The sequence below is a fragment of the Schistocerca cancellata genome, unplaced genomic scaffold (assembly GCF_023864275.1).
Source record: "Schistocerca cancellata isolate TAMUIC-IGC-003103 unplaced genomic scaffold, iqSchCanc2.1 HiC_scaffold_1083, whole genome shotgun sequence".
NCBI lineage: Eukaryota > Metazoa > Arthropoda > Insecta > Orthoptera > Acrididae > Schistocerca > Schistocerca cancellata.
In genome coordinates this window covers 107,265-122,525 of record NW_026047082.1, presented here as the reverse complement: position 1 = coordinate 122,525, position 15,261 = coordinate 107,265, and the positions used below count along the sequence as shown (strand labels likewise).

The window sequence follows — 15,261 nt, the reverse complement described above, 5'->3', positions numbered from 1 at the left end:
CCCAGAGCCGTCAATTTAGCTGTGGACGAAAGTAAATTAAATGCCCCGGGTGAGGATCGAACTCACGACCTTAAGATTATGAGACTTACGCGCTGCCTACTGCGCTACCGAGGCAAGTGACCGCCACGCCTTCTGGAATCTCTGTAACTACCAAATACCAGGGGTAGAGAGTCTGCACTTCCTGGCTCATTTTTTTCAGTTGCTACACGTCCATTCCCGGCGCGACAGGCAACTTGCGATGCTAGGCCGACGCCAGTATGTACAATAGCACATAAGAGTCCAAACGAGCAGTCGTGCGCGCTGCATGTTTGGTTATTTCCACACGGAAATACCACGGTTCATTCTCATGGCTCACGCAGTTCGAGTGCGAAAGACACGCAGCACCACTATCGGAGAAAAAACAAAATGATGCATCGGCCGGGAATCGAACCCGGGCCGCCCGCGTGGCAGGCGAGCATTCTACCACTGAACCACCGATGCTCAGCTTCCTGGTGCTTTCCGCGGCAGACGTCTGTGGGGAAAGTGGGACTGCCGTCCAGCGCCGTCGCATCCTCTCGAGAGAATGCTACAGACGCTGAATCCTGCACTGCACTGCTTAAAAATGACGCCCGAACGCGATCGCCTAAGTACTCTTGCGGCGCACGCACGCGACGACTCTTGCCAAAGGACGTGAAATGTGCGTAGAGACGCTGTCTGGATGCGCTCGCCTACCCCGTAATGCGCCTACAGCTACGACCACCTTGAGCCGCCGACGACAGGCGGGAAGCAGACACAGCGCGGCGTGCGCGGACGGAAACCGTGCGGTGGTGGTGTAATGGTCAGCATAGTTGCCTTCCAAGCAGTTGATCCGGGTTCGATTCCCGGCCACCGCAGCCGGCTTTTACTTTTGCGTCTGAGTACTTTTGCCACGCGTCCTTCAATTAATGTTTCTTTCCCCATCTTACTCGCTGCAGGCCACCCTATAGCGTGTGCGTCGATTCACCTTGAGTCTCGACTTGTCTCGACTTTGCTCGTCTGACGCGAGAGCTGACGCTCTCCAATCGGCCTATATAAAAAGGACAAGCACGCAAAACGACTGAGAGAGGTATGGCGAGGCGGGCGGGCACCACATTACTTATGCCTCAAGTAAATACCTGCTGCCTGTTATCATGTATTATCTGATTTTACATGTTCTGTCAGACAAATTCAGTTTTATTACTAGTAGATTTCTTTTTTTTTTTTCTTTGTTGAAAATTTTTCAACACGCTCCTTCATTTCACTGTGGCCGCACGGCGCGACTTGGCATACCGAGAGGCAAAATGTGGCGCCAGTGCCCTTGACCGAATAGCGCTGCAGCTCCGAAACCGAAGAGGAAAGAGAAATACGAATTGAAACTATCGGCAGTGCCGTGTGTTCGCAGGCGGTCACCCGCCCAAGCACTGACAACGTCCAGTTTCGCGCAGTAGCGGTGATCGGACGAGAAACTGTGCGTTCACCGTGCTGTGACCAGTGAAGTGTTTTAGCGCGTCCCGACAAGTCGCGTTCTGGTCCCCTATCAGTTCCCACACAATGTGACGATTTCTTTGTCACCATACTTCCCCGCCGAAATCGGCGCTGCCTTTTTGAAAGAGTGAAATCGTAGTGGCCCGTGGGGGGATCGAACCCACGACCTTCGCGTTATTAGCACGACGCTCTAACCAACTGAGCTAACGGGCCTCGGTGCAGACAGCCTTCCATCGCTTCGCGGGAATTGCTCTGCGTATTGCCATGTAACATTTCTATGGTTGCAGTCCAACAGTGGACCAGCGTCTCTTCTTTATTCCGCTGCTCGTAGTAATTTCATTGCTTGCCCGTTTCTCTCGGCTGTTTTCAGCTGACGTTAATGAACCAGTAGCTATAATGCGAGGAGGACGTGAAACAGCCTTTCGCAGGGTCAAAACTTGTCGTGATTTTTTCCGAAAAAATTCCGTTCCGGTACCGGGAATCGAACCCGGGCCTCCTGGGTGAGAGCCAGGTATCCTAGCCACTAGACCACACCGGACGTGCACATTTTTCTCCTCGCTTTCCGTGTCGCACTTTCCCTGTTTGCGAGCACCTTTTCGCGCGCCCATGTCAAAAGTCACAATCCATTGCTTTATGCCTCGTTGTTACAGGGGTAGGAGGAAAAGCAAAGCTGTAAGTAGTAATATTTATTTACTTATTTCGCAAGTAAAGACCTGCTGCCTGTCATCATACAGCAGGTCATACATTGTGTGACTTTACACGTTATATCGTACGAAATTCAGTTTTATTACTAGTACATTGTTCCTTGAAAATTTTTCGTAAGAACTGCAGGTAGTAATAACGGGAAGTAAACATTATCACGCTGAGTCGTTGAAGCCTTGTGGATAACAAAGTACGAAGTGTTTCGCTCCTTCGCAAACCCCAGAGCCGTCAATTTAGCTGTGGACGAAAGTAAATTAAATGCCCCGGGTGAGGATCGAACTCACGACCTTAAGATTATGAGACTTACGCGCTGCCTACTGCGCTACCGAGGCAAGTGACCGCCACGCCTTCTGGAATCTCTGTAACTACCAAATACCAGGGGTAGAGAGTCTGCACTTCCTGGCTCATTTTTTTCAGTTGCTACACGTCCATTCCCGGCGCGACAGGCAACTTGCGATGCTAGGCCGACGCCAGTATGTACAATAGCACATAAGAGTCCAAACGAGCAGTCGTGCGCGCTGCATGTTTGGTTATTTCCACACGGAAATACCACGGTTCATTCTCATGGCTCACGCAGTTCGAGTGCGAAAGACACGCAGCACCACTATCGGAGAAAAAACAAAATGATGCATCGGCCGGGAATCGAACCCGGGCCGCCCGCGTGGCAGGCGAGCATTCTACCACTGAACCACCGATGCTCAGCTTCCTGGTGCTTTCCGCGGCAGACGTCTGTGGGGAAAGTGGGACTGCCGTCCAGCGCCGTCGCATCCTCTCGAGAGAATGCTACAGACGCTGAATCCTGCACTGCACTGCTTAAAAATGACGCCCGAACGCGATCGCCTAAGTACTCTTGCGGCGCACGCACGCGACGACTCTTGCCAAAGGACGCGAAATGTGCGTAGAGACGCTGTCTGGATGCGCTCGCCTACCCCGTAATGCGCCTACAGCTACGACCACCTTGAGCCGCCGACGACAGGCGGGAAGCAGACACAGCGCGGCGTGCGCGGACGGAAACCGTGCGGTGGTGGTGTAATGGTCAGCATAGTTGCCTTCCAAGCAGTTGATCCGGGTTCGATTCCCGGCCACCGCAGCCGGCTTTTACTTTTGCGTCTGAGTACTTTTGCCACGCGTCCTTCAATTAATGTTTCTTTCCCCATCTTACTCGCTGCAGGCCACCCTATAGCGTGTGCGTCGATTCACCTTGAGTCTCGACTTGTCTCGACTTTGCTCGTCTGACGCGAGAGCTGACGCTCTCCAATCGGCCTATATAAAAAGGACAAGCACGCAAAACGACTGAGAGAGGTATGGCGAGGCGGGCGGGCACCACATTACTTATGCCTCAAGTAAATACCTGCTGCCTGTTATCATGTATTATCTGATTTTACATGTTCTGTCAGACAAATTCAGTTTTATTACTAGTAGATTTCTTTTTTTTTTTTTCTTTGTTGAAAATTTTTCAACACGCTCCTTCATTTCACTGTGGCCGCACAGCGCGACTTGGCATACCGAGAGGCAAAATGTGGCGCCAGTGCCCTTGACCGAATAGCGCTGCAGCTCCGAAACCGAAGAGGAAAGAGAAATACGAATTGAAACTATCGGCAGTGCCGTGTGTTCGCAGGCGGTCACCCGCCCAAGCACTGACAACGTCCAGTTTCGCGCAGTAGCGGTGATCGGACGAGAAACTGTGCGTTCACCGTGCTGTGACCAGTGAAGTGTTTTAGCGCGTCCCGACAAGTCGCGTTCTGGTCCCCTATCAGTTCCCACACAATGTGACGATTTCTTTGTCACCATACTTCCCCGCCGAAATCGGCGCTGCCTTTTTGAAAGAGTGAAATCGTAGTGGCCCGTGGGGGGATCGAACCCACGACCTTCGCGTTATTAGCACGACGCTCTAACCAACTGAGCTAACGGGCCTCGGTGCAGACAGCCTTCCATCGCTTCGCGGGAATTGCTCTGCGTATTGCCATGTAACATTTCTATGGTAGCAGTCCAACAGTGGACCAGCGTCTCTTCTTTATTCCGCTGCTCGTAGTAATTTCATTGCTTGCCCGTTTCTCTCGGCTGTTTTCAGCTGACGTTAATGAACCAGTAGCTATAATGCGAGGAGGACGTGAAACAGCCTTTCGCAGGGTCAAAACTTGTCGTGATTTTTTCCGAAAAAATTCCGTTCCGGTACCGGGAATCGAACCCGGGCCTCCTGGGTGAGAGCCAGGTATCCTAGCCACTAGACCACACCGGACGTGCACATTTTTCTCCTCGCTTTCCGTGTCGCACTTTCCCTGTTTGCGAGCACCTTTTCGCGCGCCCATGTCAAAAGTCACAATCCATTGCTTTATGCCTCGTTGTTACAGGGGTAGGAGGAAAAGCAAAGCTGTAAGTAGTAATATTTATTTACTTATTTCGCAAGTAAAGACCTGCTGCCTGTCATCATACAGCAGGTCATACATTGTGTGACTTTACACGTTATATCGTACGAAATTCAGTTTTATTACTAGTACATTGTTCCTTGAAAATTTTTCGTAAGAACTGCAGGTAGTAATAACGGGAAGTAAACATTATCACGCTGAGTCGTTGAAGCCTTGTGGATAACAAAGTACGAAGTGTTTCGCTCCTTCGCAAACCCCAGAGCCGTCAATTTAGCTGTGGACGAAAGTAAATTAAATGCCCCGGGTGAGGATCGAACTCACGACCTTAAGATTATGAGACTTACGCGCTGCCTACTGCGCTACCGAGGCAAGTGACCGCCACGCCTTCTGGAATCTCTGTAACTACCAAATACCAGGGGTAGAGAGTCTGCACTTCCTGGCTCATTTTTTTCAGTTGCTACACGTCCATTCCCGGCGCGACAGGCAACTTGCGATGCTAGGCCGACGCCAGTATGTACAATAGCACATAAGAGTCCAAACGAGCAGTCGTGCGCGCTGCATGTTTGGTTATTTCCACACGGAAATACCACGGTTCATTCTCATGGCTCACGCAGTTCGAGTGCGAAAGACACGCAGCACCACTATCGGAGAAAAAACAAAATGATGCATCGGCCGGGAATCGAACCCGGGCCGCCCGCGTGGCAGGCGAGCATTCTACCACTGAACCACCGATGCTCAGCTTCCTGGTGCTTTCCGCGGCAGACGTCTGTGGGGAAAGTGGGACTGCCGTCCAGCGCCGTCGCATCCTCTCGAGAGAATGCTACAGACGCTGAATCCTGCACTGCACTGCTTAAAAATGACGCCCGAACGCGATCGCCTAAGTACTCTTGCGGCGCACGCACGCGACGACTCTTGCCAAAGGACGTGAAATGTGCGTAGAGACGCTGTCTGGATGCGCTCGCCTACCCCGTAATGCGCCTACAGCTACGACCACCTTGAGCCGCCGACGACAGGCGGGAAGCAGACACAGCGCGGCGTGCGCGGACGGAAACCGTGCGGTGGTGGTGTAATGGTCAGCATAGTTGCCTTCCAAGCAGTTGATCCGGGTTCGATTCCCGGCCACCGCAGCCGGCTTTTACTTTTGCGTCTGAGTACTTTTGCCACGCGTCCTTCAATTAATGTTTCTTTCCCCATCTTACTCGCTGCAGGCCACCCTATAGCGTGTGCGTCGATTCACCTTGAGTCTCGACTTGTCTCGACTTTGCTCGTCTGACGCGAGAGCTGACGCTCTCCAATCGGCCTATATAAAAAGGACAAGCACGCAAAACGACTGAGAGAGGTATGGCGAGGCGGGCGGGCACCACATTACTTATGCCTCAAGTAAATACCTGCTGCCTGTTATCATGTATTATCTGATTTTACATGTTCTGTCAGACAAATTCAGTTTTATTACTAGTAGATTTCTTTTTTTTTTTTCTTTGTTGAAAATTTTTCAACACGCTCCTTCATTTCACTGTGGCCGCACGGCGCGACTTGGCATACCGAGAGGCAAAATGTGGCGCCAGTGCCCTTGACCGAATAGCGCTGCAGCTCCGAAACCGAAGAGGAAAGAGAAATACGAATTGAAACTATCGGCAGTGCCGTGTGTTCGCAGGCGGTCACCCGCCCAAGCACTGACAACGTCCAGTTTCGCGCAGTAGCGGTGATCGGACGAGAAACTGTGCGTTCACCGTGCTGTGACCAGTGAAGTGTTTTAGCGCGTCCCGACAAGTCGCGTTCTGGTCCCCTATCAGTTCCCACACAATGTGACGATTTCTTTGTCACCATACTTCCCCGCCGAAATCGGCGCTGCCTTTTTGAAAGAGTGAAATCGTAGTGGCCCGTGGGGGGATCGAACCCACGACCTTCGCGTTATTAGCACGACGCTCTAACCAACTGAGCTAACGGGCCTCGGTGCAGACAGCCTTCCATCGCTTCGCGGGAATTGCTCTGCGTATTGCCATGTAACATTTCTATGGTTGCAGTCCAACAGTGGACCAGCGTCTCTTCTTTATTCCGCTGCTCGTAGTAATTTCATTGCTTGCCCGTTTCTCTCGGCTGTTTTCAGCTGACGTTAATGAACCAGTAGCTATAATGCGAGGAGGACGTGAAACAGCCTTTCGCAGGGTCAAAACTTGTCGTGATTTTTTCCGAAAAAATTCCGTTCCGGTACCGGGAATCGAACCCGGGCCTCCTGGGTGAGAGCCAGGTATCCTAGCCACTAGACCACACCGGACGTGCACATTTTTCTCCTCGCTTTCCGTGTCGCACTTTCCCTGTTTGCGAGCACCTTTTCGCGCGCCCATGTCAAAAGTCACAATCCATTGCTTTATGCCTCGTTGTTACAGGGGTAGGAGGAAAAGCAAAGCTGTAAGTAGTAATATTTATTTACTTATTTCGCAAGTAAAGACCTGCTGCCTGTCATCATACAGCAGGTCATACATTGTGTGACTTTACACGTTATATCGTACGAAATTCAGTTTTATTACTAGTACATTGTTCCTTGAAAATTTTTCGTAAGAACTGCAGGTAGTAATAACGGGAAGTAAACATTATCACGCTGAGTCGTTGAAGCCTTGTGGATAACAAAGTACGAAGTGTTTCGCTCCTTCGCAAACCCCAGAGCCGTCAATTTAGCTGTGGACGAAAGTAAATTAAATGCCCCGGGTGAGGATCGAACTCACGACCTTAAGATTATGAGACTTACGCGCTGCCTACTGCGCTACCGAGGCAAGTGACCGCCACGCCTTCTGGAATCTCTGTAACTACCAAATACCAGGGGTAGAGAGTCTGCACTTCCTGGCTCATTTTTTTCAGTTGCTACACGTCCATTCCCGGCGCGACAGGCAACTTGCGATGCTAGGCCGACGCCAGTATGTACAATAGCACATAAGAGTCCAAACGAGCAGTCGTGCGCGCTGCATGTTTGGTTATTTCCACACGGAAATACCACGGTTCATTCTCATGGCTCACGCAGTTCGAGTGCGAAAGACACGCAGCACCACTATCGGAGAAAAAACAAAATGATGCATCGGCCGGGAATCGAACCCGGGCCGCCCGCGTGGCAGGCGAGCATTCTACCACTGAACCACCGATGCTCAGCTTCCTGGTGCTTTCCGCGGCAGACGTCTGTGGGGAAAGTGGGACTGCCGTCCAGCGCCGTCGCATCCTCTCGAGAGAATGCTACAGACGCTGAATCCTGCACTGCACTGCTTAAAAATGACGCCCGAACGCGATCGCCTAAGTACTCTTGCGGCGCACGCACGCGACGACTCTTGCCAAAGGACGCGAAATGTGCGTAGAGACGCTGTCTGGATGCGCTCGCCTACCCCGTAATGCGCCTACAGCTACGACCACCTTGAGCCGCCGACGACAGGCGGGAAGCAGACACAGCGCGGCGTGCGCGGACGGAAACCGTGCGGTGGTGGTGTAATGGTCAGCATAGTTGCCTTCCAAGCAGTTGATCCGGGTTCGATTCCCGGCCACCGCAGCCGGCTTTTACTTTTGCGTCTGAGTACTTTTGCCACGCGTCCTTCAATTAATGTTTCTTTCCCCATCTTACTCGCTGCAGGCCACCCTATAGCGTGTGCGTCGATTCACCTTGAGTCTCGACTTGTCTCGACTTTGCTCGTCTGACGCGAGAGCTGACGCTCTCCAATCGGCCTATATAAAAAGGACAAGCACGCAAAACGACTGAGAGAGGTATGGCGAGGCGGGCGGGCACCACATTACTTATGCCTCAAGTAAATACCTGCTGCCTGTTATCATGTATTATCTGATTTTACATGTTCTGTCAGACAAATTCAGTTTTATTACTAGTAGATTTCTTTTTTTTTTTTTCTTTGTTGAAAATTTTTCAACACGCTCCTTCATTTCACTGTGGCCGCACGGCGCGACTTGGCATACCGAGAGGCAAAATGTGGCGCCAGTGCCCTTGACCGAATAGCGCTGCAGCTCCGAAACCGAAGAGGAAAGAGAAATACGAATTGAAACTATCGGCAGTGCCGTGTGTTCGCAGGCGGTCACCCGCCCAAGCACTGACAACGTCCAGTTTCGCGCAGTAGCGGTGATCGGACGAGAAACTGTGCGTTCACCGTGCTGTGACCAGTGAAGTGTTTTAGCGCGTCCCGACAAGTCGCGTTCTGGTCCCCTATCAGTTCCCACACAATGTGACGATTTCTTTGTCACCATACTTCCCCGCCGAAATCGGCGCTGCCTTTTTGAAAGAGTGAAATCGTAGTGGCCCGTGGGGGGATCGAACCCACGACCATCGCGTTATTAGCACGACGCTCTAACCAACTGAGCTAACGGGCCTCGGTGCAGACAGCCTTCCATCGCTTCGCGGGAATTGCTCTGCGTATTGCCATGTAACATTTCTATGGTAGCAGTCCAACAGTGGACCAGCGTCTCTTCTTTATTCCGCTGCTCGTAGTAATTTCATTGCTTGCCCGTTTCTCTCGGCTGTTTTCAGCTGACGTTAATGAACCAGTAGCTATAATGCGAGGAGGACGTGAAACAGCCTTTCGCAGGGTCAAAACTTGTCGTGATTTTTTCCGAAAAAATTCCGTTCCGGTACCGGGAATCGAACCCGGGCCTCCTGGGTGAGAGCCAGGTATCCTAGCCACTAGACCACACCGGACGTGCACATTTTTCTCCTCGCTTTCCGTGTCGCACTTTCCCTGTTTGCGAGCACCTTTTCGCGCGCCCATGTCAAAAGTCACATTCCATTGCTTTATGCCTCGTTGTTACAGGGGTAGGAGGAAAAGCAAAGCTGTAAGTAGTAATATTTATTTACTTATTTCGCAAGTAAAGACCTGCTGCCTGTCATCATACAGCAGGTCATACATTGTGTGACTTTACACGTTATATCGTACGAAATTCAGTTTTATTACTAGTACATTGTTCCTTGAAAATTTTTCGTAAGAACTGCAGGTAGTAATAACGGGAAGTAAACATTATCACGCTGAGTCGTTGAAGCCTTGTGGATAACAAAGTACGAAGTGTTTCGCTCCTTCGCAAACCCCAGAGCCGTCAATTTAGCTGTGGACGAAAGTAAATTGAATGCCCCGGGTGAGGATCGAACTCACGACTATAAGATTATGAGTCTTACGCGCTGCCTACTGCGCTACCGAGGCAAGTGACCGCCACGCCTTCTGGAATCTCTGTAACTACCAAATACCAGGGGTAGAGAGTCTGCACTTCCTGGCTCATTTTTTTCAGTTGCTACACGTCCATTCCCGGCGCGACAGGCAACTTGCGATGCTAGGCCGACGCCAGTATGTACAATAGCACATAAGAGTCCAAACGAGCAGTCGTGCGCGCTGCATGTTTGGTTATTTCCACACGGAAATACCACGGTTCATTCTCATGGCTCACGCAGTTCGAGTGCGAAAGACACGCAGCACCACTATCGGAGAAAAAACAAAATGATGCATCGGCCGGGAATCGAACCCGGGCCGCCCGCGTGGCGGGCGAGCATTCTACCACTGAACCACCGATGCTCAGCTTCCTGGTGCTTTCCGCGGCAGACGTCTGTGGGGAAAGTGGGACTGCCGTCCAGCGCCGTCGCATCCTCTCGAGAGAATGCTACAGACGCTGAATCCTGCACTGCACTGCTTAAAAATGACGCCCGAACGCGATCGCCTAAGTACTCTTGCGGCGCACGCACGCGACGACTCTTGCCAAAGGACGCGAAATGTGCGTAGAGACGCTGTCTGGATGCGCTCGCCTACCCCGTAATGCTCCTACAGCTACGACCACCTTGAGCCGCCGACGACAGGCGGAAGCAGACACAGCGCGGCGTGCGCGGACTGAAACCGTGCGGTGGTGGTGTAATGGTCAGCATAGTTGCCTTCCAAGCAGTTGATCCGGGTTCGATTCCCGGCCACCGCAGCCGGCTTTTACTTTTGCGTATGAGTACTTTTCCCACGCGTCCTTCAATTAATGTTTCTTTCCCCATCTTACTCGCTGCAGGCCACCCTATAGCGTGTGCGTCGATTCACCTTGAGTCTCGACTTGTCTCGACTTTGCTCGTCTGACGCGAGAGCTGACGCTCTCCAATCGGCCTATATAAAAAGGACAAGCACGCAAAACGACTGAGAGAGGTATGGCGAGGCGGGCGGGCACCACATTACTTATGCCTCAAGTAAATACCTGCTGCCTGTTATCATGTATTGTCTGATTTTACATGTTCTGTCAGACAAATTCAGTTTTATTACTAGTAGATTTCTTTTTTTTTTCTTTGTTGAAAATTTTTCAACACGCTCCTTCATTTCACTGTGGCCGCACGGCGCGACTTGGCATACCGAGAGGCAAAATGTGGCGCCAGTGCCCTTGACCGAATAGCGCTGCAGCTCCGAAACCGAAGAGGAAAGAGAAATACGAATTGAAACTATCGGCAGTGCCGTGTGTTCGCAGGCGGTCACCCGCCCAAGCACTGACAACGTCCAGTTTCGCGCAGTAGCGGTGATCGGACGAGAAACTGTGCGTTCACCGTGCTGTGACCAGTGAAGTGTTTTAGCGCGTCCCGACAAGTCGCGTTCTGGTCCCCTATCAGTTCCCGCACAATGTGACGATTTCTTTGTCACCATACTTCCCCGCCGAAATCGCCGCTGCCTTTTTGAGAGAGTGAAATCGTAGTGGCCCGTGGGGGGATCGAACCCACGACCTTCGCGTTATTAGCACGACGCTCTAACCAACTGAGCTAACGGGCCTCGGTGCAGACAGCCTTCCATCGCTTCGCGGGAATTGCTCTGCGTATTGCCATGTAACATTTCTATGGTAGCAGTCCAACAGTGGACCAGCGTCTCTTCTTTATTCCGCTGCTCGTAGTAATTTCATTGCTTGCCCGTTTCTCTCGGCTGTTTTCAGCTGACGTTAATGAACCAGTAGCTATAATGCGAGGAGGACGTGAAACAGCCTTTCGCAGGGTCAAAACTTGTCGTGATTTTTTCCGAAAAAATTCCGTTCCGGTACCGGGAATCGAACCCGGGCCTCCTGGGTGAGAGCCAGGTATCCTAGCCACTAGACCACACCGGACGTGCACATTTTTCTCGGGGTTTACACCCGGTCCACTCGCTTTCCGTGTCGCACTTTCCCTGTTTGCGAGCACCTTTTCGCGCGCCCATGGCGAGGCGCGCATGTCAAAAGTCACAATCCATTGCTTTATGCCTCGTTGTTACAGGGGTAGGAGGAAAAGCAAAGCTGTAAGTAGTAATATTTATTTACTTATTTCGCAAGTAAAGACCTGCTGCCTGTCATCATACAGCAGGTCATACATTGTGTGACTTTACACTTTATATCGTACGATATTCAGTTTTATTACTAGTACATTGTTCCTTGAAAATTTTTCTTAAGAACTGCAGGTAGTAATAACGGGAAGTAAACATTATCACGCTGAGTCGTTGAAGCCTTGTGGATAACAAAGTACGAAGTGTTTCGCTCCTTCGCAAACCCCAGAGCCGTCAATTTAGCTGTGGACGAAAGTAAATTAAATGCCCCGGGTGAGGATCGAACTCACGACCTTAAGATTATGAGACTTACGCGCTGCCTACTGCGCTACCGAGGCAGGTGATCGCCACGCCTTCTGGAATCTCGGTAAGTACCAAATACCAGTGGTACAGAGTCTGCACTTCCTTACTCAGCTTTCGAGCTACGCAATGTGGCACGTCTGCAGTCCAATACCCGATCCACCGTCTCATCCACCTTTATTACTGCCCTGACACTCATTTACACACATATCTGCTTTCGTTCACGTTTGCTCGCCTGATGCTTGGACCCCAAAAACCACAACACAAAGATATCGTAAATGCCGTGAGAATAATAAGACTCAGCAAACAAAAGGATGTTCGGCTACCAGGAATCGAATCCGGGCCTCGTGGCTGAAAGCCATGTCTCCTAACAGCTTTCCATTCTTTCTGACCGCCAGACAATCAGACTTGCAAGGCAAGCACCATAGTCACTGCCGTTTCTAGTAGTATCTGTGGAACCTGTTCTTCCCGCATGTACGAAATTGGTAGTTTTGGAATATTTAAAATGCATTGTCAGATGTGGGGTTCGAACCCACGCTCCCCTCCGGGAACCAGAGCTTAAATCTGGCGCCTTAGACCGCTCGGCCAATCTGACGTGTGGGCGCAAAGTGTCTACTACCGCCGTTTCTAGGCATATCTCCAGAGCCTGACGGCGAAGTTAGCGTGTTTTTTTCTTGTGTGAAGGAAATACGTTGGTTTTAGAGTATTTAAAACGAGTTGTCAGATGTGAAGTTGCACCCCACCCTCACTTTCGGGAACCACAGCTTAAATATGGTGCCTTACACCATTGTTTTCCGTCGCCATCTGTCGTAAGTGGAACGAGCAGAACTGTAGTTATCAACATTCACATTGACGCAGAGAAAACAAAAAACGACAGAAAAGGCCGTTCCCTAGCAACGGCTACGCTGTGCATTTCGCCCTCAGGGGAAGCTAATGATATGCTCCAGGCGAGCATCAAACTAACCAACTTAATATTGTGATACTTAGGTGCTTTCTACTTCTGGATTGGCACACATATGCTGAATCGACTCTGGATCATCAGTAAGTACGTCACATTAGATATTTGTTTTATCGCCCTGCTGTAAATTAAATGGCAGTTTTTCAACGGCTGTCAGTTCTGCTTCTAGTTACGCTACATCGCCCTAGCAGCACCTACGCACTGCGTTCAGATGTGCTCACCTCCGCTCTGGCGTTGAGCGCCTACAGCGCCATCGCCTTCGGCCTCTGATGGCAGGAGGGTAGCCGATATATCAGGGCGTGGGTGGTACGCAGCACAACGCGGTGGTGGTGTAACGATCAGCATGGTTGCTTCCCAAGCAGTTGATCCGGGTTCGATTCCCGGCCACCGCACAAAAGGTACTTTTTTCTTCTACGGGTATTCCACGTACCGAAACGCGATCTTCGAAACTGTGAAGTGTCGCGGTACGAATAGTTTTCCTTCGCCCCTCGTCTCAGTCCGTGCTGCCAGGGCGCTAGTCTGCGGTTTCGTTTCTCAGCGTCGTGTGTCTCCATGTGTCGACTTGTCTCGACTTTGCTCGGCTGACGCGAAAGCTGACGCTTGGAAATGGGCATATATGTAGAGGGCAGGCGCGAGAAACGACTGGGAGAGACCAAAAAACGACAAACACAAGACAGAACCTTTCATTGCTCGGCTGACGCGAAAGCTGACGCTTGGAAATGGGCATATACGTAGAGGGCAGGCGCGAGAAACGACTGGGAGAGACCAAAAAACGACAAACACACGACAGAACCTTTCATTTTATTGTGGCCACAGATTCGCCCCTTAGTGTACCGAGAGGCAAGAGTGGCGTCAGCGTGCGGGACCGCATCATTATCGCTAAGCAACCACGAAACCGAAGGAAAAATGCAAAATGAAAGACGCCAACAGCACGTCGAGTTCCCAGCCGAGAACGCATCCAAATACTAACCACGGCCAACGATTCTTGACGCCGGTGAACAGACGAGAACCGCTGCACTACGCGCGGTATCGCCGTTGGCGACAGTATCGCGCGACGTGTAGACATCTTACTTCTTGTGAAGATCGCTTGTTATTTACCTGGCAGTGTCTCGCTGGAGGAAGCATTCTCTTTTAGGGGAGAAAAATAAAATGGCACTTGGTGCGGTCGAATACGTGGCCTTTGTGTTCACAGCACGACGCTCTAACTTACTCAGCTTTCGAGCGACGCAATGTGGCACGTCTGCAGTCCAATACCCGATCCACCGTCTCATCCACCTTTATTACTGCCCTGACACTCATTTACACACATATCTGCTTTCGTTCACGTTTGCTCGCCTGATGCTTGGACCCCAAAAACCACAACACAAAGATATCGTAAATGCCGTGAGAATAATAAGACTCAGCAAACAAAAGGATGTTCGGCTACCAGGAATCGAATCCGGGCCTCGTGGCTGAAAGCCATGTCTCCTAACAGCTTTCCATTCTTTCTGACCGTCAGACAATCAGACTTGCAAGGCAAGCACCATAGTCACTGCCGTTTCTAGTAGTATCTGTGGAACCTGTTCTTCCCGCATGTACGAAATTGGTAGTTTTGGAATATTTAAAATGCATTGTCAGATGTGGGGTTCGAACCCACGCTCCCCTCCGGGAACCAGAGCTTAAATCTGGCGCCTTAGACCGCTCGGCCAATCTGACGTGTGGGCGCAAAGTGTCTACTACCGCCGTTTCTAGGCATATCTCCAGAGCCTGACGGCGAAGTTAGCGTGTTTTTTTCTTGTGTGAAGGAAATACGTTGGTTTTAGAGTATTTAAAACGAGTTGTCAGATGTGAAGTTGCACCCCACCCTCACTTTCGGGAACCACAGCTTAAATATGGTGCCTTACACCATTGTTTTCCGTCGCCATCTGTCGTAAGTGGAACGAGCAGAACTGTAGTTATCAACATTCACATTGACGCAGAGAAAACAAAAAACGACAGAAAAGGCCGTTCCCTAGCAACGGCTACGCTGTGCATTTCGCCCTCAGGGGAAGCTAATGATATGCTCCAGGCGAGCATCAAACTAACCAACTTAATATTGTGATACTTAGGTGCTTTCTACTTCTGGATTGGCACACATATGCTGAATCGACTCTGGATCATCAGTAAGTACGTCACATTAGATATTTGTTTTATCGCCCTGCTGTAA

At 50.8% G+C, this 15,261-nt stretch overlaps 29 non-coding genes across 29 annotated transcripts; 6 read left to right on the top strand and 23 right to left on the bottom strand.

Moving 5' to 3' along the window:
* Positions 1–41: 41 nt before the first annotated feature.
* Positions 42–114, bottom strand: Trnam-cau (transfer RNA methionine (anticodon CAU)). Its single transcript has one exon. It is a non-coding gene; the product is annotated as a tRNA-Met (tRNA).
* A 295-nt stretch (positions 115–409) lies between these two features.
* Positions 410–480, bottom strand: Trnag-gcc (transfer RNA glycine (anticodon GCC)). The gene has a single exon. It is a non-coding gene; the product is annotated as a tRNA-Gly (tRNA).
* A 320-nt stretch (positions 481–800) lies between these two features.
* On the top strand, positions 801–872 carry Trnag-ucc (transfer RNA glycine (anticodon UCC)). Its single transcript has one exon. It is a non-coding gene; the product is annotated as a tRNA-Gly (tRNA).
* Positions 873–1,621: 749 nt separating this feature from the next.
* Positions 1,622–1,695, bottom strand: Trnai-aau (transfer RNA isoleucine (anticodon AAU)). The gene has a single exon. It is a non-coding gene; the product is annotated as a tRNA-Ile (tRNA).
* A 253-nt stretch (positions 1,696–1,948) lies between these two features.
* Trnae-cuc (transfer RNA glutamic acid (anticodon CUC)) lies at positions 1,949–2,020 on the bottom strand. Its single transcript has one exon. It is a non-coding gene; the product is annotated as a tRNA-Glu (tRNA).
* Positions 2,021–2,443: 423 nt separating this feature from the next.
* On the bottom strand, positions 2,444–2,516 carry Trnam-cau (transfer RNA methionine (anticodon CAU)). The gene has a single exon. It is a non-coding gene; the product is annotated as a tRNA-Met (tRNA).
* A 295-nt stretch (positions 2,517–2,811) lies between these two features.
* Trnag-gcc (transfer RNA glycine (anticodon GCC)) lies at positions 2,812–2,882 on the bottom strand. The gene has a single exon. It is a non-coding gene; the product is annotated as a tRNA-Gly (tRNA).
* A 320-nt stretch (positions 2,883–3,202) lies between these two features.
* Positions 3,203–3,274, top strand: Trnag-ucc (transfer RNA glycine (anticodon UCC)). The gene has a single exon. It is a non-coding gene; the product is annotated as a tRNA-Gly (tRNA).
* A 750-nt stretch (positions 3,275–4,024) lies between these two features.
* Trnai-aau (transfer RNA isoleucine (anticodon AAU)) lies at positions 4,025–4,098 on the bottom strand. Its single transcript has one exon. It is a non-coding gene; the product is annotated as a tRNA-Ile (tRNA).
* Positions 4,099–4,351: 253 nt separating this feature from the next.
* Trnae-cuc (transfer RNA glutamic acid (anticodon CUC)) lies at positions 4,352–4,423 on the bottom strand. The gene has a single exon. It is a non-coding gene; the product is annotated as a tRNA-Glu (tRNA).
* A 423-nt stretch (positions 4,424–4,846) lies between these two features.
* Positions 4,847–4,919, bottom strand: Trnam-cau (transfer RNA methionine (anticodon CAU)). The gene has a single exon. It is a non-coding gene; the product is annotated as a tRNA-Met (tRNA).
* Positions 4,920–5,214: 295 nt separating this feature from the next.
* On the bottom strand, positions 5,215–5,285 carry Trnag-gcc (transfer RNA glycine (anticodon GCC)). Its single transcript has one exon. It is a non-coding gene; the product is annotated as a tRNA-Gly (tRNA).
* A 320-nt stretch (positions 5,286–5,605) lies between these two features.
* Positions 5,606–5,677, top strand: Trnag-ucc (transfer RNA glycine (anticodon UCC)). Its single transcript has one exon. It is a non-coding gene; the product is annotated as a tRNA-Gly (tRNA).
* Positions 5,678–6,426: 749 nt separating this feature from the next.
* Positions 6,427–6,500, bottom strand: Trnai-aau (transfer RNA isoleucine (anticodon AAU)). The gene has a single exon. It is a non-coding gene; the product is annotated as a tRNA-Ile (tRNA).
* Positions 6,501–6,753: 253 nt separating this feature from the next.
* Positions 6,754–6,825, bottom strand: Trnae-cuc (transfer RNA glutamic acid (anticodon CUC)). The gene has a single exon. It is a non-coding gene; the product is annotated as a tRNA-Glu (tRNA).
* Positions 6,826–7,248: 423 nt separating this feature from the next.
* Positions 7,249–7,321, bottom strand: Trnam-cau (transfer RNA methionine (anticodon CAU)). Its single transcript has one exon. It is a non-coding gene; the product is annotated as a tRNA-Met (tRNA).
* A 295-nt stretch (positions 7,322–7,616) lies between these two features.
* Trnag-gcc (transfer RNA glycine (anticodon GCC)) lies at positions 7,617–7,687 on the bottom strand. The gene has a single exon. It is a non-coding gene; the product is annotated as a tRNA-Gly (tRNA).
* Positions 7,688–8,007: 320 nt separating this feature from the next.
* Positions 8,008–8,079, top strand: Trnag-ucc (transfer RNA glycine (anticodon UCC)). Its single transcript has one exon. It is a non-coding gene; the product is annotated as a tRNA-Gly (tRNA).
* Positions 8,080–8,829: 750 nt separating this feature from the next.
* On the bottom strand, positions 8,830–8,903 carry Trnai-aau (transfer RNA isoleucine (anticodon AAU)). The gene has a single exon. It is a non-coding gene; the product is annotated as a tRNA-Ile (tRNA).
* Positions 8,904–9,156: 253 nt separating this feature from the next.
* Trnae-cuc (transfer RNA glutamic acid (anticodon CUC)) lies at positions 9,157–9,228 on the bottom strand. Its single transcript has one exon. It is a non-coding gene; the product is annotated as a tRNA-Glu (tRNA).
* Positions 9,229–9,651: 423 nt separating this feature from the next.
* On the bottom strand, positions 9,652–9,724 carry Trnam-cau (transfer RNA methionine (anticodon CAU)). The gene has a single exon. It is a non-coding gene; the product is annotated as a tRNA-Met (tRNA).
* Positions 9,725–10,019: 295 nt separating this feature from the next.
* Positions 10,020–10,090, bottom strand: Trnag-gcc (transfer RNA glycine (anticodon GCC)). The gene has a single exon. It is a non-coding gene; the product is annotated as a tRNA-Gly (tRNA).
* Positions 10,091–10,409: 319 nt separating this feature from the next.
* Positions 10,410–10,481, top strand: Trnag-ucc (transfer RNA glycine (anticodon UCC)). The gene has a single exon. It is a non-coding gene; the product is annotated as a tRNA-Gly (tRNA).
* A 747-nt stretch (positions 10,482–11,228) lies between these two features.
* Positions 11,229–11,302, bottom strand: Trnai-aau (transfer RNA isoleucine (anticodon AAU)). Its single transcript has one exon. It is a non-coding gene; the product is annotated as a tRNA-Ile (tRNA).
* A 253-nt stretch (positions 11,303–11,555) lies between these two features.
* Trnae-cuc (transfer RNA glutamic acid (anticodon CUC)) lies at positions 11,556–11,627 on the bottom strand. The gene has a single exon. It is a non-coding gene; the product is annotated as a tRNA-Glu (tRNA).
* A 456-nt stretch (positions 11,628–12,083) lies between these two features.
* Positions 12,084–12,156, bottom strand: Trnam-cau (transfer RNA methionine (anticodon CAU)). The gene has a single exon. It is a non-coding gene; the product is annotated as a tRNA-Met (tRNA).
* Positions 12,157–12,629: 473 nt separating this feature from the next.
* On the bottom strand, positions 12,630–12,713 carry Trnal-uaa (transfer RNA leucine (anticodon UAA)). Its single transcript has one exon. It is a non-coding gene; the product is annotated as a tRNA-Leu (tRNA).
* A 683-nt stretch (positions 12,714–13,396) lies between these two features.
* On the top strand, positions 13,397–13,468 carry Trnag-ccc (transfer RNA glycine (anticodon CCC)). Its single transcript has one exon. It is a non-coding gene; the product is annotated as a tRNA-Gly (tRNA).
* A 1,219-nt stretch (positions 13,469–14,687) lies between these two features.
* Positions 14,688–14,771, bottom strand: Trnal-uaa (transfer RNA leucine (anticodon UAA)). Its single transcript has one exon. It is a non-coding gene; the product is annotated as a tRNA-Leu (tRNA).
* Between the last annotated feature and the right edge of the window lie 490 nt (positions 14,772–15,261).